General features: G+C 36.3%; 1 protein-coding gene across 4 annotated transcripts in view; it reads right to left on the bottom strand.

Moving 5' to 3' along the window:
* The window catches only part of Cdh8 (cadherin 8), a 406,878-nt gene that overhangs the window by 112,358 nt on the left and 268,914 nt on the right, over positions 1 to 25,606 (bottom strand). The window lies entirely within an intron of this gene.

Below are 25,606 nucleotides of genomic sequence, written 5' to 3'. Positions count from 1 at the left end.
TAAAATAATGTGCTATGGCAGCAAAGAAAGGGAAAATATAGTTTGTTTGCATCTCTTTTCAGTTCAATCTCATCCCTCCACACTGTTTTTAAAAAGTATTCTGCTATTCATTCATATCGAAATCATCTCACGTATTTTCAATATACAAAAACAAAAACAAACATATTTTACTAAATGAATCTTAAATCTCATGAACTAAGAATGTCTGGGTTGAGAAAAGTGTATCCTCACAGTTTTATGACATAGAAGAGCTTCCTGTCCTCACTCACTCACCTCTGACTTCAGCTAAGTTTCTGATTCATGCACCCTACAGATGCCTGAACTTCATGAAGTTAGGCCTGTTTCTAGATCCCTGGAATTCTGATTAAGTGTTTTTGCAATCTCTTCTATTTTATATCTTTTCTCTCATGTTCAATAACTTCTCTAGATTGATTATTACAGATCCATCTGAGTTAAGATCACTATAAATATCCTTAGCCTACAGAAAAAAAAAAAGGCATAAATTAAGAGGTTATGAGAAACTCTCAGTCAAAAAACTGGAAAGACTATAAAGACAATATTTAAAAGAGGATTTTTTATAGGTAAAAATAAAACATAAATATTGAAAGGGACTTATGAGGGAACAGGCAAAATACTCAATGTTTTCTGCCTTGGTAATTCTCTAAAGTTTAGGGTTTATAAACATCAAAATTTTAAATATTTCCCTGAGCCATGTTGGGTTCATTTTTGCAGAAGAGGGGGTGGAAAGAATGTCAGAACCACACATTGGGTCATGATACTCAGAGAAATTTCAGAGATAACTGTGGGCTAACTCCACAATGCATGACCCATATACCTCAACAAGGAGGGGATGGGGGAGGGGGTAGGACATGGATGAGCCTAACAATGGTATCAACTTGACTGTATTCACTGAGTACAAAGCTAATTAATAAAAAAATAAATAAATAATAAGAAAAATAAATAGATAAAAAGGAAAGTAGAGAAATAAGAAGAATGAAATTATGTTTATTGCAAGAAATAGATGGAACTAGAGAGATCATCGTGTTAGATAAAATAAGCCAGACTCACAAAAAAATTAAATATATTTCATCATGTTCATTACTTATTATATGTATTAATATGTTATTGTTTATGTTTAAGTATATTTTGGGTTCATTTATCACTCTCTGCTTCTGCATTGTGGGCTGAATGTGATTAGCTGCTTCCAGCTCCTGCTACCATGCCTTCCCCATAACGGACTGTAACATGGGGCTAGAAGCTTGTCTTTTCAGAAGGCGGTGTCCACTGGAACGACCCAAAAGGCAAGATACTGCTTAGAAGAAGTGGCAGAGGAGTGTCCAGCCCTGAAAAATCTCTATTACACTCTCCAAGGCTCAGGCTCCATTGTGGAAGAGGCGGCAGAAAGAACTTAAGAGCCAAAGGATGGGTATGACTCCTTACAATGCAACTGTCCAGACAGAAATTGACCTCAGTATCCATGACCTTGCAGTGTCTAGAACTGCTTTCACAAGACCTGCATAATAGGAGAAAAAATATGATGACATGAAAATAAGAGAGAGTAATGGAGAGAGAGTGGGAGGGAATATGAGGGACAGTGGAGCTGTGAAGGGGAAAGTAGGGGAGGGAAGGGAATTTTTATGGTGTTATCTGTAAGTGTAGAAGTTGTCAATAAATTATTATACATTAAAAATATTTTGGGACTACTACTATATTTTGTAATGTAATTCTTTTCTGTGGTTCAAAGCAATTTGGCAGTTTTAAAATATGGCTCACAAATTCTTGGGCTAGAGAAAAGGCTTAGTTGTTAAAGGGACTTGCTGGCAAAAATGCCTGGAGGTTCAATTTCCCAGTAATCACATAAAGCCAGATGCACAAAGTGGCACATGCATCTGGAGTTCATTTGCAATGGCAAGTGATCCTACTATGGCCATCCTCTCTCTCTCTCTTTCTCTCGCTCTCCTTGCAAATAAATATGTTTAAAACTGTGGCTCCAAAATTCTTTAATATGACTTCACTGGAGGTTGGAATGCAAGCTATGTTACTGACAGTATGTGAAAGTTATGAGACCAACCGTATGTGAAAAAGTGATGTTGTGTTATCTTTTAGAATCAAGCCTGGAGAAGCTAATGTTTCCCCTTTATGGAGCCATGAAGATAGAACCCTTGGAAACCAGGCACCAAGCTGTGTTATGGAACTTTCCTCCATAGTCAAATAGTGACTCACTGAAAAAGCCCACGAGCCTCAGGAAGTTCCTGAAATTTCACAAGGTCCTTCCCCATGTCTATATGAGTAATATCAGGTGAGAAGGGAAATGGTCCTTCCAACCCACCAGCCTGCAAGTGAGGCAGTGTCCTCTAGAAAAAAAGCAGCCATGAGTGGGCACCTATGGCGGGGACTTGATGATGCAGTTGCCTTTGAGTCATTCATGCTTCTATAAGAAACCTCCCACAGTGTTTGCAAGTAATCCCAGTAAACTCACTGGTTCATTAAGCTAGACAGGTGGGATCGTTTCTTTGGTCGGCTGCCGGTGCCCTAACCAGAGTTTGATCATCTCTCACCAGGAAAACGTAACACAACACTGGAAATCTTCATTTACTCTTTAATTAGGCTTCCTCAAGCCCACACTGCCTATCCGCTCCCCCACCCGCACACACTTAGAAAAGCAGCTAACAGCCACACTGATTTGCAAAACTATTACAGTGAACTTTATGAAGTTGCTGGTGAGCTCCTTTTGAGCTATCTCAGCTGGTACCACATTCTTCAGAGATCAGTTGACCATGAATAGCTCTCCCCATATTTCAGATTTGAAACACAAATTAATGGTACTACTGTGCATGTCATTAACTTCTGGGTTTTTTGTTATGTGACAACAGAAAACCAACACATTGTAATGTCTGGCAGTAACTGCTACTGTAATACCACAGGTGGTACAGAGGAGCTGGATGCATTGAGAAGCCAGTGGAAAACCTAAAGACCATCCAAGGGAATATTAGTGAAATACTGAAGTACTGTGAGAAAACTATTGGTGAGGACATATTCTGATGTATCTAAAACAATTTATAGTCAGGTGTGGTTGTTCACACCTCTAATCCCTGCACTCGTTTGGTAGAGGTGTGAGGATCACCATGAGTTCAAGGCCACACTGAGACTGCATAATGAATGTCAGGTCAGATTGGGCTAGATTGACACCCTATCTCAAAAACAAAATAAACAAACAATCAAAAAAGTTAAGTTTCCTTTAAATTTACAAGAAAGGAGTCTAATGGACAATTTTGAGAACTCTACCAATCGAATAAGCAATGAAAAGAAGAAACATACTTAATAAATTTGATGATTAAATTAAAATGATTTCGAGCACAGGCAGAATAGTAAAAGTCCCACATAGCTTCTTCTCATTGCCCATATAAAATGTGAAAGGACAGAACTGAGTTAAAGACAGAACTTTTCCAGGAACCTGGATATTAAAAATCTCAGAAAGTGGGCTGCAGGGATGATTTAGCAGTTAAGGTACTTGCCTACAAAGTGAAAGGTCCCAGGTTTGATTCTCCAGGACCCATGTAAGCCAAATGCACATGGTGGTGTATGCTTCTTGAGTTCATTTGCAATGGCTTAAGGCCCTGGCATTATGCCCATTCTCTCTCTCTCTCTCTTTCCCTCTCCCTCACCCTCTCCCTCTTCCTCTCAGTGTCAAATAAATTAAAAAAAAGTTTTTAAAATCACATAAAGTTCCAAGGCTCCTCCTGGGAGCTTTCTGAGACACTCTGACAATCTTATAGGCAGTAAGCCTTTCACTGATTCTCTGCTAAAGATCTTTAAAACACTGACCATGAGAGATTCACTAAGGCTCATCTTCAAGACATATGTGAATGTTACTCTTGTTTAATTAAGTAGATTATAAATAATGTATATGAAAAGTTTACAAAGTTTTTATAGACAATGCAATGACTCTGACTGAGAGAAACAAGGAAAAGAAAACACTAACCTCTCAAACATCTAAAAGCAGCAGTTTTGAGAAGAGACTTCAGCTACAAAAAAATGATTTGTTCATGGAACCACAAACATAACAATGATCAGTAACACAACATCAAGAAACATGAGGGTTTAGTACAGTTATGGAGAACAGTATTAATCAAAGAAGTAGCAATAAGCACTGAATTAAATTCAAGAATTGTCCCTTACCAGTCAGTGACTGTTGTTATTTACAGCTTTTTCCTTTCTGACAAAATGGTGTCTACAGAAATTATCCTCACCCAATACCACCATTATGAAGTAGGTATGACATGGCCAAGTGACTGCCCATTTGTTTGCCAGATCTTGAGTGGAATGTATCCCACCAGATTAAAACAAAAAAACAAAAACAAAAACAAAAACAAACAAACAAAAAAAACCCACTTACTTAATTTTAATAGATATCCTGTACTTCCAGCATGAGGTTTCTGCTTCAGTGGGTTCCAGTATTAGAGTATTAATAACAAAAATGAAAAGAATTTTTGGCCACAGTCAGATTTAATTGGTCTTAAAACTTGGCATAAAATTGTTTAACTCATCTCACTGAGCCACTTACCTTGAACCTGGTGTCTGTAAACGCTTAAGCAATCAAAGATGACAGAAGTCATCCTGTACCTGCTTCGGAGCTGCCCGGCCAAATAAATTCTGTTCACTCAGCATGTTTCCTTTTGGAACTCAGACTCCATGGATTACAAAGAGCATCCTCTACACAGAAGAAACTCTTTTTGGAAATCAACCAAAAATAAAAATAAAATAAATAAAAACATAAGTTTCTGTCCAATTTGAGTAAACCACTTGAATCATCCATCCTCAATCAAGCCTCCATTGAGCCTACCTACATCACAGGTTGTTCTATCCAAATATGAAGTTTTTGAGTTAATCAACTCATCATTGTTAAGTCAGTATGATATGCCACATCAGATATTTAGAAGAGAATTTTAAAATAGAGTCCTTTCTGAAGTTAGGTTCTGAACATATGGAAGCAGGGTGTCTGTTAGTTTAGGTATGGAATTTTGTCTACTTGCCATATGACAGGTAGAAGTATACATGGTAGTATAAAACATAAATAGTGAAATGACATTTTAATATTAAATAAAATACCTATAATGTGCGATATTAATTATCAATATGAAGAAATACATTTTATTCATTATTTGGGTACAAAGAGATAAAGAATAAAAGAAGATGCAAAAAGGAAAATGTGATACGTGAAGTTATTGTGCTTTTAAGAAACAAGACAATTTGCAAATGCATAATTTAGCTATAATTTTTTCTTTAAAGCTATAGCATAAGTTTACATATATCTTACTATGAAACTGACTTTCATAAAACTCTTCTTGACAAAATGGAAGACATATATGAAAGATATGTGTGTTTACAGATTAAAGTTAAATTAATTTCCTTCTTTTGAAAGAAAGGTAAATATACATCTTTCTGCAATCTGGCTTACATCAATTTTGATAAGGTAAAAAAAATGAAGGCAATTGGAGGAAAAAAATCACCAATATTAGTTCTTATAAACACATATATTGCATGAATATTTTGACTGCTCTCTGAAATTTATATAGAGTCCATCTTTAAAGTATAATAATTTTGCAATTTGATATAGACATGAATTGCTTATTTGATATATGTTCATATAAAATTCCACGATATATAATTTTCATAAAAAGATCTAGTTCCTGTGCATATGCCTTAAATTTAGACCCTTGAAAGGGGGATTCATCCATATAATCCTTTCAGTAATGAATAATCCCTAAAACTAAAAGAACTTCCAAATTTTTAGGCAAGGATTATAAATTCTATCTGAATATTAGGATCTCTCAGGGAGCTTCCAAAAATACAGATGCATGGTGCCATATCATAATGAACCAGCCCAGCACAGCAGTGAAGTCCAGACACAAACAAGCCATAGAAACTTTCATTTGCATATGTGCTCTATTATTATTTCACTTTGCATGTTGTTCCTAAAATAATAACACCAGAGGCACTGTAAATTGATAAGCATTTGCTAGGGATTAGTAAGGAGGATGTAGCTTAAGAGGCAGGCAGTCTCGTAAGGTCCAATGTGTGGTATAAATGTTCTGTGTCTTGTTCATGGTGATTTATGCATGCAGTTACAAAGTTGCTTAGAACTAGCCAAAGCATGCACTGTTTTATGGCAATTCTTTTTAATCGAATTATTCCCTCTGAAGAAGGATGGAGTCAAAAAGTTAACTCACGTGGGAACATTGAAGCTTCCAAGGTCACTTGCCCACTCTCCAGGTATATAGGGGTAGCAAACAACAGTTGAGGGGCGTACCCTGACCAATGTTTTATACCAATTTCCTTTGAGGTGAAACATTTCCTCTTTAAGAGGTGGGGAGGGGAATGTCTCAGGAGACCCAGGCAATAAGCAAGTCTGGGTGAAAAGGTTGCAAGGCTTCTCCTTAAGGTCATATATACCTTAAACAACTACTTGGTGGGACACTGTCCTGCCACCTGGCTGCCTGCGGGAGATGCAGCGTGCTGTGGAGATGCAGCTCTCGGGAGTCGTTACATAAGCTCAGGTGGGATTCGCAGGTATGTAGCCTTCTTAGAGTCACCTATGCTCCTGTAAGCAAGCTCTCCCTTGCTCTGGAAATAACCCCAATCAACTCAATGGTTCACCAAAACTGGTTTGGGTGCAGTTGTGCTTTGGTCTATAGTCTCTGCCCTGTCTGTTGTGAAAGCTTTTGTTTATGTCTTCCCAGGGAATAAGTTTCACCCAATATACACATACATACATCATATGTTAGTAAACCTGGAAATAACCCAATGTATTGTGTCATATAAATATCATGATTGCAGTATTTTACTGTAAATATGCAAGATGTGACTATTAGAATAGTATTTATGAAATATACAGCATGATTCTGCTATCTTACAGCTCTAAACAACTATAGTTATCTAAAAGACAAAATCTAATAAGTAAATCCTGTTTATGATCTTCCTAAAGTTATCATATATATTTGTGAAAACTGTAGAGATTTTCAAATAGAGGAAAAACTGGATTAGGCCAGTGGATTGCAATTAACGGTCCAATTGCAGTGTGAGCACCTCTTAGAACTATCTTTAAAAAATAAATTCTCAGCCTACAACATTGATGCAATGAATTGGAAAATAAGATAAAGTTTCACCAAGACATGCCACCTAGAAGCTTATTAGAAATGCAGAACCTGCACCTTGGATGTAGAGAATCAAAATTTGTGTTTTAACAAGATCCCCAGGTAATTCTTGGGTACATTAAGCTGCAGAGGTGATTTTGAGTATTTGTCAATCAACTATGATATACATTCCATTGTGATGCAGCTGTGCCTCTAGTGATAAGAGAGTGTTTGTGAACCAACTTCCTATTAGAGCTGTGATGTTAAGGACGGTGTCTTGAGCATACATTTTAAAAGTAACCCACTTTGGATATGAGTTTACCCAGCACATATACACACGACATGAAGGACCAATTCCTGGACCCCAACAGTACTTGTGCTACATGCACCATGCAAAAGGGTGTGGCTTTACTTCATGCATTAGGCTAGCTACTATGTGCCAACTCTGCTTTCAACCATTACAAGAAGAAATGTCATGAATTGCAAACACACGTGCCAGGGCAGAATAGATATCATTATTCACTCAGGCAGCTTCCATAGCATTTCTGAGCACTGGGTTCAAAGCAGGAAACTCAGATCAGTCACCCTGGGGTTTTGTGGCTTCAGGATGGCAGAGTATCTGTATATTCCTTTCCAAGGCATCTTATCGATCCTTCCATGTGAGGCCCAGAGCACTGACTCCAAGACTACAAAGTACATATTAGCTGTGTGACTGTACTGTTGGGAGTCATAGTTGAAAGGGAAGTCTCTGAATGACCCTGATGGGATTTTCTACACATTGACCTCCCAACTTACATTCCGTGGAAGTAAGCAGGCAGGACCAAGTGCTAGCTGAATGTATAGCTAAGAACAAAAATAAATCAATTATGTTTATGTTTAGGACTTAACTTTAAGGAAATGGCAAAATTCACACCAAGTAGATGATTTGGAGATGTCTTGGGGAAAAGGTGCTGCTTTTATAAATAGTATGTATTATACACGGGGAGGACTAACTTGAAAGAACTACAAATATGTCATGAAGTGGATTTCCATTCTGGATGTTTCTTACATCCTCATATTTAAAGTGAATGCAGTTCATCTCTAGCAGTAAAAATTAAAATGTCTGCAGCAAAGCCAGGCTTCATTACTATCAGGAAACAACCAATGGTATTGAATACAATGTTTGTAGTATACTTCATATGAAAAAATAATAATGTAAGATGAGGATTTCCTAAAATCAAATAAATTAATATGTTTATTATAACAAGTCACTTTCAATGCTGCAGGTGTGAAGAATGGTGATAAATATGGCTTCTCTTCATTATGTCACATGGACTTCCTTTAGTATTGATTTTATCATTTCATTTTCTTATAGAAGAAATCTGGAGTTCAGAAACATGAAATGACTTTTCACACTGTCACAGTGAGTAGTTAGCACAGGCCAAGCACTACAATGAACCCAATGTCCCCAAACTCCTCACTTTCCAGAACAAGTGAGAAGAGACATACAAAGAAGGTGAGAGGAAGTCAGAGGGAGTTTATGGAGAAATGAATGGATTTTAGACCCCAGTCCATGACTGTTTCTCTCACCTTTAGCACAGATGGCTTTCAAATTTGTTCTGTTTATGTTTGGGAAAGTAAGGCTAGTTACTACCATGCATCTGAACAGCTAACTCTTCCCATCCAGTGATGGACACAGCATAATAAATAGATTGAGCATCTGTAATGTGTCCAGACAATATTACTATACATTTTATTTGGTTTTATTGATGAAGTATGACAATTTTTTTTTATCCTCATATTCACTGAGAGAGAGAGAGAGCAGCTGACATCTAAGATAGAGGAAATGGAGACATTTCAGGATACATGTAAAAAGTAACATGAGGTAGCAAAAGAAATTAAATTTATTCTCAGTTCTGTACTATTCCTTTCAATGTATGGAAACATTTTCTACTTTTCCCTCAGTATATAAATACAGGCATACATCTACTATTGATATATAAATTGGGAAACATTCTATCATAGGAAAAATTAAAATTACAATGACTATGTGATGTTGAGATTAACTATCAATTAGGTCTAATGTAACACTTTCACTGCAGACATAGAGTGGCTTGACAAAGCTTCATATTATTGTCATAGTGAAATGATTTTCTTTTTAATCACATCTTACTTTTCTATCCTTGAAAAATGGGTCTAATAATGCCTGCCCTTTCCATACCTGTAAGAGATACTGTGAGGATTAATGAAATATGTGTAAAAAGCCATAAACTGGATAAATTAAGATATCATCAGCATCATTCTATTGAATTCTTCAAATAAAATTTTCTGTAGAACTCTAACCCTTTCAGGCTCTGAGAATTAAACAGACATCAGAGTATGGCAGTAATATCTTTGTAAAGAGCTCTTTCTTTTGCCACAATCAAGGGCTTAAATCAAATGCCTAAGTCTCAAAAGGGTCTGCGAAACTAGCTTTTTTTTAAAGAGGGGTGAATAAGAAGAAACGAACACATCAAAGAAGGAAACACTGAGAAACAAAGTTCATGTTCTACATTATGACATTTCTTCTTGTCCCCTCATTCCTAAGTGAGATATGTGTCATAAAATATATACTTCCAAAGATTTAAGTAATGCATGATTAATGCTTGATTAGTTTCTCACAGAATTCATCAGAGTTAGTTGAAATAACAACCCAGGTTTTCCCACATCTGTGTTTGGCTGTGTATTGATTTAGATTCTCATTTTACCTTCCAGATGTTTTGGGAGTGCATAATAATTGATGCACAAATGTTTCTAATAATACAATCAGATTAATATTAGATTCCTAATGTTTTCTTCTTGATGAGTTTTAACTACAAAAAAAGAGAAATGTTTATTGTTTTATATTGTGCATCAGAAGCTGAAATTTACATCTACCTTAAACCGACATGACAATAGGACTGGACCAATTGTTTTTTTTTTTTTTAAAGTTGTATCTGTTTTTTTGAAAATCCCAAGGCTGCTGTATAAAGGAAAACATAAGGCTATAAAAGGAACTGTATCCATTAAATTCTCTAAATTAATAATGCTTATCCCATTTAACCTGTGCTGACTTTATTCTGCATTGGGGAATCTCCTTGTCTTATTTGGATGGGAGTGGGACCTGACATGATAAACGACCTTTGCACTTCAGCCAGGCCATGCTGAAACCACAGAGGAATTGGGGAAATGAGCAAGAGTGCTGCTTTCTCGGTGAACCTGATACCAACACAAAGGTGAAAGAGATACACACTGAGTATACTCAACACCTACCAAAGCAGAGATCCAGAGACTCCTAAGAGCACATCACTAAAGTAAAGTTAAAACACACCCAACATGGTTCAGGGAATTTTGTGGAAGAGGGGGTGTAAAGATTGTTAGAGCCACAAATTGGGGCATTATTCACAGAGACATTGCCTCTCCCTTATAACTGACAGTTGCCCCCTCAACGCACGGCCAACAGTCCCCATGGGGATGACCTGCATACCCGACAAGGAAGTCCTCTTCAGAAACAGGAATGAGAGTAGGGAAAGGATGGTACCGACATGTGTTGTATGTCCATATGTCTCAGTCTAAGTATGTCCATAGCTAATAAAAATAAATTTAAAAAAATTCCATTGACAGGAGAGACTCTAAACACAATTATACAATAAACCTAGATCCTTGCCAGACATCCATGTGATGTTTAAATTGATAGAGTTTAGCATTTTATTTATATTTTAAGTGTATGTATGTGTGACACATAGAGTAACTCTGGATATTTTAATGTTATAATGTATTATCTCAGTGGTCTTGAGGAAATTGCTGACTGTCGTACATCTTAATTTTTTAAATATTTTATTTATTTATTTGAGAGAGAGAGAGAGAGAGACAGAGAAAGAGGCAGATAGAGAGAAATTGGACATGTCAGGGCCTCCAGCCAATGCACCCACTTGTGCATCTGGCTTGGTACTGGGGAACTAAACCTTCATCCTTAGGCTGCACAGGCAGATGCCTTAACTGCTGAGCTATCTATGCAGCCCATTACCTTTTAGTTTTTACAAACTGTGGTTAACACAATTTATCTAGTGGTTTTATCTCAATGTTACATTTAAGAAAATAGTGCTAAAAATTACAGGTCACTTGTCTTGTGCAACGTATTTATGTTATGAATTAGAGCTTTGAGCTATGACTATCTTCACATCTTCACATGCCAGCATTTAGAGCAGCAAGTACTCTCTTTCTGAGGAGTCATTTATGTGCCCTGTAAAGGAAATCTGTTGCTGGATTGGATGATGAACAAGACAAAGCAGTCAGGCTGGTATCCTGGTTCCTGGAAGATTGGGAACAGAGACCCTCTAAATTCTATTCCTTTGGCTGGACACAGCCTCCAGGCAACACTACTCATATATTTTCTAAGTAAATGCCTTGCTCATACTGATAGTGATCTGCAATGTGACCAACAGACTATTATGGTTTACCAGTGCCACAGTTCATGCTGCTTGAATGGACCTGTCATATATCTGTTCTTGAAAAATGCATGTTACTTAAGCACATTATAATGATGCATTCATAAATAGCTTGAAGGTCACAGAATAGCTTTGCACTGTCAAGAAAAACCTTGAAGAGGCCATATAAGCTTTCTGAACTATGGCTCCATGGCATTAAACAATGGACACTAACACTAGGCCTGGCTTATTTCATAAATTTGTCTTGAGGCTTCCCTATTGTCAAAAGTAAAGAAGCAGTTTACAAAGTACACAATATTATAATTTAAATGTAAGGAAGCCCTCTTACTACCAGGAACAAAATATGGATATTAAAGTTATCTGTGTCTGGCAAAGGCCTAATGCCAGTCACTCTATGAGATTCACTGCGACTTAGGGTTTATTCTATGTTTGGCAGGAATAGACACTTTCATCTGTCAGCACATTCCAACAGTTAATGCATTTTCAGCACAGACATGCATTAGCTAGCCTCAGAGGATTGTGACTTAACAATAAAGCTAATTTGTTAATCTGCAATGAAAAATAAAATGTTTTCCAAAACCTTTTGTAATATGGTACATTGATAAGTCAGAGGGTCTGTGTCAAAGCTTTTCCATCAAGCATTAGTTGAAAGAGTTTCAGAAAAGAGAGAAGTATGACAGATTTCCAATTTTCTCATTCCTGTAAATGTTAAGAATATAACTCCCAGTGGCACAGGGAAGTATGGCAAAGTGCAGAGTACTGTACCAAAGGTTTTATGTCAAGCACTGATAAAAGTAGGCTGAAGAAATACTAGAACCTGGAGCTCCAGGTTTCAGTGAGAGACTATCTCAAAGATTACGATGTAGAACAGTTGAAGAATACACTGATGTCAGTATATGGCCCCCACGTGTATATGTGAATGCTCACCCACACTCACATGCACACATGTGAACACATGACCATTTGTTCCCACACATACACATGCACACACACACACACACACACACACACGGTGCTGCATGTATTCTTTAAATATCACACCTATATATTATAGGTGATACATTTTTAATCAACGTTGATATCTCTTGTTATTATCTCTCAATGTAATAGTCTAAGACTTATTATGTAAGTAAATACCTTCTCAAGGAAGCAGTTCTCAAAATCTCTGTCACGAGGTCCCTTCATGCACACAAGAGTAATGAATAATTCATGAACCCCATGAACCCCCAAGAACATTTTTGTTTGTTTGTTTTTTCGAGGCAGGGTCTCACTCTAGCTCAGGCTGACCTGAAATTCAGTATGGAATCACAGGGTGGCTTTGAACTCACAGCAGTCCTCCTACCTCTGCCTTCAGAGTGTTGGTATTAAAGGTGTGTGCCACCATGCCCAGCTCCCAAGAGCTTTTATTTGTCTGCCTTGTCATTGGCTTAAATTCTGAAGTGATTATATATTAGAAATTAAAATTATTTTATTTCAAAAATTAGAGATAATTTAAGCACAAATTGCATGAGTAATTCAGCAATTATATCAGCCCATACCACATGATTTTGGGAAATTTCTACTGTCACTCATGAAATGAGAAGAAAGCAAAATATAAATAGCACCTTTGTTTTTCTTGTGGACTTTGTACAGTATCTCAAAGACCCTAAGGGTCTGTAGACATACTTGGACCACTCCTGTTCTAAAGCCTCACTGACACTCAGAGCTCCAACCTTTTTGCATCTACTTAAACATCCTGTGAATTTTGTTGCTGAACTCTGTTGGATGTTTCTCATGTAATATAGAAGGACATTATAACCTTCACCTTGCAAATGATGAATAAGAAGCTTAAAAAGAATGAGCATTGTTCCCAATGCCATATGACTTATATGATCATATGGCCACTTTACAATCCCATAACTTTCTGTCCAAAACTGTGGTCTTTGCAATTCCATGAAATGCTACAGTCACTGACAAGTGTTCAATGAGAAATGCAAGAAAACTTACTAAACCTCTCATTTCAATGAGATATTGAGGAAAAGTCTGAGGTCTAGACTTACAAATATAATAGGCTCTAAGACCGAACTTTCATTTTCCAAATGTATTTTGCATTCTTACATCTTTGCCTTTTAAAATTAGATATTCCCATTGCAGATAAAATATAGAAGGCATACCGTTTAAAAAGCCCTAAGTGTTCATATAAAGGTGACAGTATGATAAAGTTCTGTATAAAACTAGACTGAATAAATCAAATATGCCATTATGAATGTTATTTATCTTTATGATCCTATTCTCATGTAAACTGCAAACAATGTGACTCCCACATTTTCTCCCTATATACTCAGTATTAAACACAAGGCCTGATAACTACCAGAACAATTGAAAACGGCTACAAGTATTATTTTTCAGCGATGTTTTTCATCTATCACACTTATCAGAACCAAACAGTAGCAAAGTTTTGGGATTGACCTCTCTAGTCTGGTGGACTATAACTGCACGTTACTAGACCTGTGACTCAATATACCCCCTGACTTCTCTAGGTTGAATGCCACACACTTTAACACAGTTCTTGGGTTATATCCATTATCCATCTCAAAGTTGTTATGAGGAGTGAATAAAACAAGAAGTGTTTGTACATAGTGAGCGACAGTCTACACCTCAGATGCTAGCATATGTTTTGTCCTTTAGTGTCACAATCTCATGACACAAGTTTGCATATCCAGACACTAAGTGACTAGAGATAATAAGAATGCAAGTGGATAGACTGATGACACTTATGGTGTCCATGCCAATTCCAAGCTCATGATTCTCAGGATATAAGAGCAAAGAGTAAGCTTTCCCTGCTTTCTGCTGCCAAAAATACACCCTGTGTATATTTGTAACTCTTTTCTGTGTCTCACCATGTCAAGTATCCTTTATCAAGATGCTTAGGACCAGGTGCTGGGGAGATGGCTCAGTGGGTAAGATCACTTGCTACATAAGCGTGAGGGCTTGAGAGCACAGCTTTTCCATGAATGTTGATTCCACAGCACACACAGAAAAAGTTTTGGTTGGCCACATACACCTATAACCACAGTCCTAAGTTAGGTAGGGACCAGAGAATCACTGGGGCTTAAAGTCAACCAGTCTGACTTAAAAACAAAACAAACAAAAAACTCCAGGGTCATTGAAAGGCTATCTCATGGAAAAGAAGCAGAAGAGTAGCAGGAGAGTCTCCCAACACTCCTTTCTGGCACATGTGTGCACAGAGTGTGGTCACCCATCTGTCTGCACACACATGCATACACTATACCTACACACACACACACACACATACACACACACACACACACACACACACATACACCATATTAAATTTTGAAACAAATTCATGTGACCAGATTGTATTGAATTTTAGAAAATTTTCAATTATTGGATTTTCTGTATAAACTTAATAAGATTGAACTGGACCCAAGCCTAGACACAAACTTTACTTATTTTTCATACATCTCATACCATAGCCCAATGGTAGCTTCATGAATTACTTTAATATTTATGTGCATGAAACAAAAGTGTGTGATATGTAACTTTACACTTGTAGTATTATGTTGCCCCTGAAAACATTTGAGGTTTTGTAACATTTCTACTTTGGGCACTTGGTACAAGGAATTCTCATCATATACTACACATACCTGATGCACATAGTGTGTACAGAAGTAATGTGTATAGACTGGAAAACGCCTTGTTCATGGCTGAATGAATCTGACAAAGATGAATGAGGACCTCACTTTTGCCACAAAATTCAAGAAACCTCTTGAACGATCTTCCAACAGCCAGTTGTCTATAATGTTCCCATCTTTCTTCCTAATTTGTCATGTGCTAGCTTCTAGCTTAACCATAAGGAGCCATGGTGAAAACCTGGAGGTCACACTGGCTCCTGTGTGTGGGTTTTGTATGCATTCTCTTTCTAAGTAGATAACATAACCCTAGTCTAAGTTTCTCTGCTTCACCACAGATAGTAGCGCAAGGAGTAAGTTTTTGGCAACCATGCTACCACGGGTGGACTCACTGAAGTTTTGGGCATCCATTCCGTGTTTACTTGGAAGACATGTTACTGGCTTATTTGATCTTAAGCCTCTTTAAAATAGACACTGCTGCAGGCAAACACAATCGTTCAGTGGTCAAAGTTCAAATAAAGATAATGAAACCACGTTCCTTCTTTGCACTAAGTTCTCTTATTTGCCTGCCAGGGCCATTTATAGAACTTGTAACTGTTTTCTAAATTCCATTTCTAACCAATTACTTCTGGTAGATATCAGATATTTCCAAGTTTATTTTTGGTATCAGTTACATTGAAAAGTCACCCCACACATAAGTTTCTATTTTAGGTGATTTTATTATCTTTTATTTTTAAAATATAAACAAATGTTTCTATGGTATTCTGTGGAATTGTTCTTTGGTTCTTTGTAACTGCTACATAATTATATTGGAAATGTGAAAAACAGTTCAGTGGGAGATCAAATGCTGGCTCAGTAAAGGTATTTTTGCAACCAAAGATACTGAGACATGAATTGGCAAAGAGACTTAGTAACTGTGCCTAACATAAAATCTAATGACAAATCATATTTAAAAGCTATCAAAAGAGAGAATTTTCTTCAAATTTTCTTTATTGTGCAATAGTTGTTTATTTGTTTTCCAAATAAACCAGTTAAATAAGGTCAAGAAAAATATGACCTATCTAATATCATTGCCACTTAAAAATCAAGCACAGAATAATTTATCTAAAAACAACAAGCACATGAGACTTTGTCATTTCATTGTTAAAAATGGGGCCTACTAAATGATGATATTTTATATGATGTGACATTTTATATATATATATATATATATATATATATATATATATATATAAAATGTATATATATATAATGTCATATATATATATATATATATATACATTTATATTCTGACAATAAAAGTGAAGTTTATTTCATTGTTATAGCCAAGTGAGTTTTAGACTCCTCTTAAGTATTTTAGTTTCCTTTCACTGATAAAAAAAAAAATAGACTACTAAAGGAAATTTTTAACACATAGGTTAAGTAATTACTAATGCAAATTAGATTGAAATTTATAACTATTTTATTACAATATGCAATAATTTTCCCTTCACAAGTCTTATCTAGTTTTATTCCATTTCTCCTTCTTCTAGCCCATTATTAAGTATTCACTATTAAGTCATAAGTGCAGGTGTGTGGGACTGACTTAGGCAACAATCCAGTCTTATCTTAGTAACAAAAACATTTGGACTTCAGTATTTGCTCCTCATTATTTTAAAATTTAAATCTAGAGATACCTAAAATTCCAAGCACCCACAGAGAACAGAATTCAAATATAAATGTTAAATTTCTTATACTCATCTGGACCCCCTGCTCCAACCCACACAACCCATGCAGTTACTGCAGTAGGAAGAACTCCTAAAAATATCCCATTGTGTTCCTGACTCTTTAGTGAAGAATTTATTTGAGGAAAGATGTTGTTAGTATTTGACTTATGAACCATCTCTAGACTCTTATAGGAGAGAGGAGATGCTGAATGTTCAGACATTAAGATGGGAAGTCTCACAAACTAGGAACAATTCCATCAGCCATTAAAATTGGGAAAGTCTGAACTTGGATTTTGCTTTGTGGTGGGAAAGATGAATGGTTTTGATGAAGAAGGGAGTTAATTAATTAAGAAACATAACAAAGAAAGAGCACAAAAAGGATATAACATGGTTCAGCACATACTAAGCAGTGATACTCTGTGTGTGTGCTAGAGAGAGACTATGTATGTATATGTGTTTATGTGCATGTGTATATATAGATGTATGTGTGTATGTATGTATGTATGTAAAGAGAAAGAAAGAGAGAGTGAGTCCTGGCATAAGAAGAAAATATGGAAGTGTCCTTTGCCTTCCACCTCCTTTGAGTCAGGTTATTTTGCCTGGCTGGCTGCTTCACTCACTGCTGGTGGATGTTGTATATCTACATTTCTTCTCACTCAAAAGTAAAGCTGGGATTAAAATGCCTTGCTCCAGTGTCAGGCATTCTACCTGGTTGTTGGGCTTTTGAATTTGGGTCTCATGGTTGCACAATTAAGAGTGTTATTAGCCAGTACATCTCCATAGTACCCACCACCACACTATCTGCTCATTTCTCTGTTGGTCACAAAGGAATGTATTGCAAGACCACTTGTTTCACTTCCTTCTTCATTAGCTTTAACCAGATGCCAATTTCTGTCTATTCAAATTCTACCTCAGGTTTTTTTTTTTAATATTTTTTGTTCATTATTTATTTATTTATTTGAGAGTGACAGACACAGGGAGAAAGACAGATGGAGGCTCACTGTGAATTGTCTATATGGACTGGGGAGGTAGGTGCCACAACTTTAAAGTATAATTCCTCCTTAGTTCTTAGATGCTTTTATGAGACTGAAATAAAACAGTGCTCATTAAGATTTCAACACAGTTCCTCTTATGAAACCACTGCTCATGGGATGGTAATTTCTCTTTTCTCAAGTGATTTAAATCTCTGGATAAAAGAGGTAGCCACAAAAAGAATAGGTATGGCATTTCCTTCTGACACACATAGCAATCTTTGAACTTGGGTGACCTAAAGATAGACTTTTGTCTTAGAAAGGCTCCAGTGGTCCAGTTCTCAGCCAATTAAGTGAGGTTTCAGAGTGACTGGCACTTATCACCCCAAGTAAAATTGAAAACAAGTTGTAGCACACAGCTTCAGGTTCACTGAGATGAACTTCCAGACCAGGCACAGTTATGGAGGAAGGGATTTATTGAAGCTTACAGATCCAGGGGAAGTTCCATAAATGGCAGAAGAAGCTGGCCTTCCTTCAGAGGACCAAGCAGATAGAGAGAAGTACAAGCCAAAAGCCAAAAAGCCAAAAGCCACACAGCATAGCACACTTCAGGAACTCCAGCTAGGCACACTTTGCATATCTTTAGATTGAAATCTGAAACCCACCACCACACCTAAAGATCCACCCAGTGACACTGCCTCCAGCCAGGTGTCTGCAGATTTAAACTACAACAAATAAACAACTGAAATGTATTGGGGACTATCTATTCTATTCAAACCACCACACAAGTCATAGTGTCTTAAATATTCACCATCTGGCTAAAGGCCACCTGACCCAGCACTGAAATGTAGTTGGCTGGGTTCAGTCAAATGGAATAGGGAAGCTATTTTTAGCTTTACTCTCAAAGCTTTGCATTAGGGATTCCTGCCATAGAAAACATTCAGCCTTTTCATGCTTCTGGCTTTGTTGATCTGTCACCTGCTTCCAGTACTCAATACAGATGAGATTAAATGATAAACAGACTTATTGGGCAATGAATGAATGGTCTGGCATCATTCCAGGCTTGCCCTGAAGCTCTCAAAAGTGAAGAGAAGTACAGTTTCTTACAATGGAAGCCTGGCTCTTTGGGGAAGGAGAAAGAGGACCTGGGGCTTCTCACTGCCAGTACATTCTTTACGTTCTATCATTTCCAAGGTTAGTTAACATTCTAAGGGCTCCTCTCAGGGCAGAGTCAATGGCCAACAATAGTCATACATGCAGAGTGCAGTCATTCTTGCCCTAATGTCTCAGACTCAATCTCTTAGGAAAAATGCTTTCAAAATCCTCACAGTTATAGTCTATGTGTGTTGATCTGCCTGAGATGTCCAACTAAGAACTGAATAGAATTATTAAGGGAAAGATCATTTTCATGAGTCAAAAGTGTCAATCTTTGAAATTAGAATTTATCTATTTTTCTACTTCCCTTTCTATATTCATTCATTTATTCATTACCTACTGAATCTTTATTGGAAGCCACATGACTAGGACTAGGTCTTCTGGATTAAATGATGATAAAAGAAATAAATATAGCAATAATAAAGCACTGTATGAGGATAGGACATATAAATATATTTTGCCTTAGATGTATATTTTGAAAACCTCTAGATCCCAGTAGTCTATAATTAGCCTTGACCTGTGATTTGCACTAGAAGAGCTATGAACTCCACTGGGATATGTCAGATGCAGACCATAAGCAGTACATACTGCTAGGGAAGGGAGATGGGATCTTTGACGATGGTAAGGAAACACATCTGCTAGGAATAGTGGGTGCACCAGCCTTCTAGAAGGACCCAGTACTGATTATGAAGACTGTCCTTCATCCAGAACTTGATGGTGTGGAATGGAGGTTGCAAAATTCTGAGGCTTTGTACCTGAGATCAGTCGATTAGCTTTTATAGAAAACACACAAGTATTGGTTACCTGAAAGTATTCAAAGCAGGAAGCATATAATTGCCCATTAAATTAATCTCTTTGAGTTACTAATAATGCAGTGCTAAGGCCCACCACAGTGCTCTGCACACAATATTGCAAATGAATCTTTTCACTAATGATGGTTAAATCTCCTAGGGAAACCCTAGTTTGATAGCACTTAAGAAATGCTTTGTCCTGGCATGATGCCCAGTTGCCAGAATAATTGTTCTGTCCAACCTAAGCTACTAAGAAAAAATAAAATATATCTTTATAGGCAGTTTATTTGAAGGAATGTTGGGTCCTAGAATTAGACAGACTTAAAAGTATTAGCCATGGTTTGACAGTTTCACTTTGGCCATGATGTATCCTTCCTTTTCTCTCAGTTTTATAATCTATGAAATAGAAATAATACAAATCTTTTTTTTTTTTTTTTTTTTTGAATTAGCATCTCACTGTAGCCCAGACTGGCCTGGAATTTACTTTGTAGTCTTAGGCTGGCTTCAAACTCACAACAATGCTCCAACCTCTGTCTCCAAGTTCTGGGGTTAAAGGTGTGCATGACCATGACTGGCAGAAATAATGATTTTTAAATCCCTGACTGGAGTGAGAATTGAATTATAAGTGATAGTAGATACTATATCACTTAGAACCAAATGCAACCATAATCTTTAGAAAATGTTTCTATTCTTGTGGTAAATTCAGTTCTCAATAGCTTATAATAAATTGTTTTAAATAATTTTCAAATAAATACCTTTTAATGATCAAGAACCTTAAGATTATTTACGTGCATTCCATTCATCACAGCAAAATAAAAATCAAAAACTCAATAATCTAACCAAGTTGCTGACATACCTACCAACCATCTTGAGGATTGGACCATAGGCAGGGTTGGGAAGGAGGAGAGGATGGGGGAAGGACACAAAACTGGACCCAAAAGGCAATGGTACCATAAATTTCTACATCCTAAAAGACAGACCAAATGGTTGAACCTCCACCAGGCCAATAGCTATGAGCAATTGTGGTTTTTTTTTTTTTTGGTTTTTGGTTTTTGGTTTTTGTTTTTTTTTTTTTTTTTTTTTTTTTTTTGCATTATACTAATGACTGTTCACTGGCCTTCCCTTTGCCCTTGGCTTGGCACAGTATATTGACCAATGTGGTGATTTGAATGAGATGTCCCCATAGCCTCATGTGTCTGTGAGTCTGTGATTCAGCCTTGTGATCCCCAGATGATACCCAGCCTCTATCCTTTGGGAGGTACAGCCTTTCTGGAGGAAGTATGTCACTAGGAGCAGGTGTTGAAGTAAGATAAACCAGTTCCAAACCCAGTACTCAGAATACTTCCTTCCTGCTACTGCTGTCACGAGAGGTAAGGACTGACAACCTGCCCATGCCACGCTTTCCCTATCATGGCAAAGCTTCCCCTTAAAACAGTGAGTTGAAATAAAACTTTTCTTTCCATAAGTTGTTTTCTGGTCTTGTGTTTGCCTCATCAATGAGAAAGTAAATGCTATGCTGAGGTGATAAGAAATTATCTTCAAAATGAAGCAGACACATGCATACTTGCTTAGACAGCCTGATTCAACTAATGACTTCAAACTTTTATATCAGTAATTTGTTTTGTCATACATTTGAATATTCATCTTGTGCCTGTACCAACAGCTCCAAGACTTTGTTAGAGCCAATGTCATTCTCCTCTATTAGTTGGAGGGAAGTAGATAAAGGGAAAACATGTATCATTGCATTACTTTAACATTTGAGAAGAGACATTCTGAGTCTAAAATAGACAGTGAAAGGGTTGCTACAAGCAGCCGAGGAACTGGCTACAGTAGAATGCATATACTATAGAACTGTATCCAAGTTTCTTTCAGGTTGCTCCAATTTAGATCAGCATATAGCTATTATGATAAAGCAGAAAGTCCCTGTTATGAGCAATATGAATATAATGAAAAAAAGCTTAAATATATGACAAAGTGAATGGAATTCCTGGGAATGGAATCATCTTGTACAGTACTTCCCCACAGGGAAAAATTAAGTCCATGCTATTCCAAGAAAAGAGCATAATTACTTAAGGCTTACAATGAATGTAGTGCTGTGAATAGGCTGAATCAGTTTTATTTTAATCTACTTAAATCCCCTGCTACCTCTTGTGATGGCCACTTCATTTATTTGTCTGGTGACTTCCCAATTTCTCTCTGATGACTTCATTTTTCTGTATCTATTCCAGTGATTTCTTTCCAAAAGTTATCACCCTTCCTTTCTACCTTATCCTTTGTACCTAAAAATTGCACACATGTTGAGAATGGTGGTTTAAATCCTAATCACAATTGTTAGTATGACAATATGTTTTACAGCTATTTAGTAATAATCTTCCAAAGAAAAATAGGAGTCTCCTATGCCTAAATCCCTCCCTGACCTTTCTGTAAGAAACCCCCTCCTCTTTGTGTGTTCTGAAATGTACTACTTAACTAAGAATGCTAAGAAATGTGCTTGACCATAAAATGATGTCTTATATGAAAATATGCAGGTTCCCCCCACCCCCCAAAATTCCATTTGTCTTATTTTAGAATAGTATACTTTCTAGGGAAAGTTGTATTTTTCACTTGCCTCAAGAAATGTGGATATTATGACACAAGCTCAAATTGAGCAGCATAAGGAGGAAATACATAAACAAGGATTCTATGGAACATGTATAAAAACATATATTTTTCAGTTAAACAAGGGTACAACGTCATCTTCATTCTCTAACCTTGTATATGTATGAAACAATAAACATGTCATCTAACCTATGTCTGAGTCTAGTTTATTGTTTATCCATATAACAGTACCTACTTTCAAAGTAGCATAAGGGTTAAGTACATTATAGGGCTTTTGTGATTTTTCTTTCAGTATTAAGTCAGTCAACAACAACAACAAAAAAAATAATTTGGTGGGGAGTGGTATTGAATGCCTTTAATTCTAGCACTTGGGACACAGAAGTAGGAGGAATGCTATGAGTTATAGGCCACCCTGAGATATAGTGAATTCCAGATCAGACTGGACTACAGTACAGCTTGACTCTACTACAAAAAAATAATAATGTTTTTTCATGATAAACAGGAGGCATGTGCTACAGTGTCAGAGATGGGCTTGTTGACAGCAGGCATCTACTACTCCAGTCTAATCTTTTAATACATGCACATCTTGCTGCAGGCAAATGGATAGGATGGGGCAATTGATCAGCATGGCAGGTTAGAAACTTGAGTAACATACACACTGAACTATCTCCCTCTCATTTAAATTAATCTGACACAAGAGGATAAAGGATGACATTTCTATTTACACAATAGAAAACAGATGGACCTTCCTTAAAATCCACTTCTTAGCTTAAATTCCTTTGTTTAAATCTGTTTTTGTCTGATGAGATTGTATTCTGAAAGTAATTTTACATTTTTGTCCTCGGAATGAGTAATTTCCTATTATTATGAGAACCTCCTTTGTAGGGTTCTGTTAGAGAAGGAAATTTTAATATACATCTTTGACAATACAAACACACTCCTTTAACATTTTTCCTAAGATATGGCCATGGTTTTAAAGGACAAATATTAAAGATAGACTAAATAATCAAAGTGAATCAAAACAATTCTCTAAGCTATATTCTTTATAATAATTCCAATTTTTCTTAAGTTCTCTGTGATCCTATTATTTGTACTTTCTTTCAAGATTTAGAGGAAAGATGACTTAATTGTACATACAAACTTTCCAGATTTATTCCAACCCTAGCTTTTGTTTTAAAGGTAAAATTTAAAAGCTCTTTTATCTTCTCATGATTGTTAATATTCAAACACTAATATAATTTAAGCATCTGATTAACAATAAATTTGTATTTTAGTATTTGTTAAGATGTTTCATTTAAACTGTTTATCTTTTGGCCAAAATATATCAATCAGGACTGAATTTTTAATGTCTTTATTTAAAAAAAAAAAGTAAGGTGACTCCCCTTCATTTTGTCTTATAGAGTCATAAATCTATAAGTTTCATTAGGAGATTATAGTCCATCTCATGGTGGAAGAACCTTGCATCCATCATAAAACTGTTAGGGACAGACCAGTGTCATTACTCTCAAAATATGTAGAGAAACTTATCTTGTCCCTTTTTTATGTAATTTATCTTGCATTTATAATGATAATATTTCAAAAGTATTCTTAACTATTAACTAATATATAAATAAATCACTATTCATTATATATTTTATTATGAAATATTACTATTAACATATATGAAACAAAGAAGATCCATCTTTCCTGCACTTATTTTCTTTTTGCTCATTCTGTACCTTTCTTATATGTCTTAGCCCATTCCAATGCATTCTTCCACAAAGAGATGTGTCTAGGCCAAATGGAAGAAAATCTATAAGAAAATGAAGCATTTTGCCTGACATACTATCTGCTCTGTCCAAAGCAACCAGACAAATGTTTGATAAACCCAATAATTAATGAATAGTGGGATCATATATTATCCTTTCAGCCTTTTGTTTGGTACCCATGCCATCCTGGTGTTAACAGGTCATTATTCCAGAACTCTTCCTTTTCTTAGTCTTCCTCAATTTGAGATTCCTTAAAAAATAAGTATTTTGTTTCTGGATTGCCATGAAATGTTTCATAAGCACCTGTTTGGTGAATTAATTTACTTTTGTTCCTTTGAATGATGTATTTGATTTCTTATAATTGGGACAACCTGGATGAATATTAAAGAAGAGGCATCATCTCTTTAAAAAGTGTAACATGGGCTAAGGCTAACATGTGTGGACAGCAATCAATGTATGCAGATATCTTTTAAAAGTAAAATGCTGCTTATAAACTTCAAAGAAAACTATGGTTCTTTCAGACTTAAGTGATAATGGAGTGTCAGCATTATAGATGCAAAAATTTCATGTATACTTCCAAAAGGTCTTAACATTACTAATAAGCCCAAACCACCAAATGATATGTTGTTCTTGTTTGTTTGTTTGATGTTGCAAGAAATGCAATTATAGCTATAGTCAGATACGAGGGCAGAATGTAGTATTGCTCAACTAGGAGAAGCTGCTTTCTAAGGCATTGTATCCATCCAGAATTAAACATTCTTTTCATTTAAATTTGAGCATTTTCACACAGATGTTCTTCCTTCAATTTTAAAATTTTTGTTGTTGTGTGTTTGCTTGTTTTTGAGAAAAAGTCTTACTATGTATCTCAGGTTGGATGTGTATTCTAGGTCTTCCTATCTCTGTCACCTGACTAGGATTACAGGTATAACCACCACATACACTGAAAATGTACATTTTCTTGCTTTGTATGCAGGACATTGCCCCCTCACCCCCAATCTCTCAAATCTACCCATCTCAACACAGGGCAACTCTTTGTTCTTATATCTCACAGAGCCTACTCCTGGTTTTAACTTTGCTTCCAAAGAATGATAGGTTATGGAAAGAATTTTAGTGTAAATACTCATCTATTATATCTACTACCCCTCTGTATGGTATGTATGGACAACATTATTTATCATTATTTATTTTTGTTCTTCCTATGTCCTTGCCTCTCTCTCTCTCTCTCCCTCCCTCTCTTCTTTCCTCCCTTCCTCCCTCCCTGTCTGCCTGCATGGGTTTGAACCTAAGATGTTCACACACTAAATTCACATTCAGATTCTCTTCACATCTTCTAAACCCCTTTAAGAATGCACTGTTTTATTTTGGTTTTGTTTACGGCTTTGAAGGATTGATTGCCTCTTTATAGACACTTATTAAGATAGTAT

The sequence above is a fragment of the Jaculus jaculus genome, chromosome 1, assembly GCF_020740685.1.
Source record: "Jaculus jaculus isolate mJacJac1 chromosome 1, mJacJac1.mat.Y.cur, whole genome shotgun sequence".
In the NCBI taxonomy this organism is placed as follows: Eukaryota; Metazoa; Chordata; class Mammalia; order Rodentia; family Dipodidae; genus Jaculus; species Jaculus jaculus.
Note: the sequence above shows the minus strand (reverse complement) of the source record. Positions and strands in the feature narration are given on the sequence as shown.